We start from the raw sequence: 2,243 nt of genomic DNA on the forward strand, positions 1-2,243 counted from the left end.
GGGGGGCTCTCGTGATCTAGAGGTACAGTGTTCGCCTTTCATTCATTAGGTCCAGAGAGCTCGAAACCTTCACATAGAGTGCAGGCAAATCGCTGTCGTCGCAAAGAGACATGATGGTGGCTTTATGACAAGGAATCTCTTCAATCGAAAGAAAACTTAATGATAGATTGGAACGTATAAACAGACAACACAGTTCTATAAAACGGACAGTTCTCTCATACAACGAATCTGATACAATTTATTGTTGCGTGTAACTGGGGCTTAAGTCTACATGAGAATCTAGAGTACTGTCTGGGTATCTCGGCCATCCAAGAATTTTTTTAAAAATGTCAACGCTGTGAGAGCCTCAATCGTTGTTGACACTCGGGAAACCACAAGCAGAAAAGCATCCTCTACACAATGGTGGCAGTGGATTAAACTCTCGGTTATTTTTTTTTTGTGGGTTGGCAAAATTTCATTAGCATTTTTGGCTCATTTTCGGCAAGTCGGCCGGAGGGGTCCGGGAAGGTCGGCCACCTATAATTATGCTCAATAAAACCCATGTATAGATCTCTCTAGTATCATAACCGAGAGTTTAATCCACTGCCACCATTGTGTAGAGGATGTTTTTTTTGTGTGTTGGCAAAATTTCATTCGCATTTTTGGCTCATTTTCGGCCGGGTCCGGACAAGTCGGCCGGAGGGGTCCGGGAAGGTCGGCCACCTAGAATTATGCTCAATAAAACCCATGTATAGATCTCTCTAGTGACTTAAAACCTTTAAGACTACTTTTACATCAAAAAGTGATAAATATTCTGACTTACAGGAGTAAAATTAGGATGCTCAAATCATCATGATATTCATTGTCATAGTTTTGTAACAAGGAGCAGAATTTTGAGAAAAAAAAAGATAAAAAGACCACACCTGATAGAGACACAGAGAGAGAAGAGACAGAAAGGCAGATAGCAGACATTTAGACTTAGTAGACATACTGAGACAAGTGGACAGAGTAACTGACATATGAATTCTTTTCACTCTCTTTCAATGAATGGAACAACTGGCGTGTCCACACTTCTCTCCTGCATAAAAAGTGATCAAAAGACTATTTTGTCTAAGGGAGCTTATATATATATCATGCATGTGGCTGTAAACATAACATCAGACTCATCACTCAAATGCATGTTGTATTTGCTTCACCCTCACTACTACTACTAATTACCTAAAACCTCAAACGTTTTGCTGCCTTCCCCTTTCCTTTGCCTCTCTTTTTTCTCATTTCTCATCCTTTTTCCCCCTGCTCTCCTCAGTCTTTCTCTGCTTTTCTTTTGCATGTTTTCTTTTCTTCTCTTCTTCTCTTCATTGGCTGCTTTCTTTTCTCATATTTCTTCCTCTCCTCACTCAGTTTTGTTTCTTCCATTTCTTTAAAATATATGTCATTGTTTCTTCACTGGTTAAAGCCATATTTGGGGTAACCAGTCATTTCGTCACACGGTCATCTCGTCACACCCCAGTTATGTGTTACGAAATGACTTCGCTTATGTATATATATATATCTCACCCAAATTGTTATGCTTGTAGAGTTTTGGAGGATCAGCGTAAAGCTTTTTTCGAAGTTATAAAAATTATTTAATGTAAATTAAATCTTTGTCCAAACTGTTCCATAGCTGAACAATAGTTTAAGTAAGGCAAAAACAATGTCTGGTAAAGAGTTAATAAGGCTTTGTTTGAAAGTAAGGGTCTAGCTTTTAGCAAAATTGCAGTACCGTAATTAGCTAATTTATTTTTAACAAAACTAATATTACGATCTTGCAGATCACACCTTTCTTCTATGATACTTAAAAACTTTTACTTTGTTGATCTGACTTGATAGATTTCATTACTGTCAATAGGCCTACATATTGATGAACGATGTAGCTGATCAGGTTATAGGCACGACAACTCGGACAGCCCCCCCCCCCCTTCCCCCCAAAAAATGTTTTAAAAAATCGTGATTAGCGATTGCCATGACAATAGGGGTTTGTTGTTCGCAAGTGTGCTACAAAATGACCTTCTCCTTTCAACCTTGTGGATTTCGGGTGTGGCGAGATGACTGTGACGTCTTTACTGCACCGGTGTGACGAGATGACTGACGTTTTTACTGCACCAGCGTGACGAGATGACTGTGACGTCTTTACTGCACCGGTGTGACGAGATGACTGGTACGTCTTTACTGCACCGGTGTGACGAGATGACTCTGACGTCTTTACTGCACTGGTGTGACGAGAT

General features: G+C 39.9%; 1 protein-coding gene across 1 annotated transcript in view; it reads left to right on the plus strand.

The window, feature by feature from the left end:
• Positions 1 to 2,243, plus strand: part of LOC101850344 (mismatch repair endonuclease PMS2) — a gene marked incomplete in the record, with an annotated part of 57,296 nt that overhangs the window by 2,201 nt on the left and 52,852 nt on the right.

Source organism: Aplysia californica, unplaced genomic scaffold, assembly GCF_000002075.1.
Source record: "Aplysia californica isolate F4 #8 unplaced genomic scaffold, AplCal3.0 scaffold00299, whole genome shotgun sequence".
Taxonomy (NCBI): domain Eukaryota; kingdom Metazoa; phylum Mollusca; class Gastropoda; order Aplysiida; family Aplysiidae; genus Aplysia; species Aplysia californica.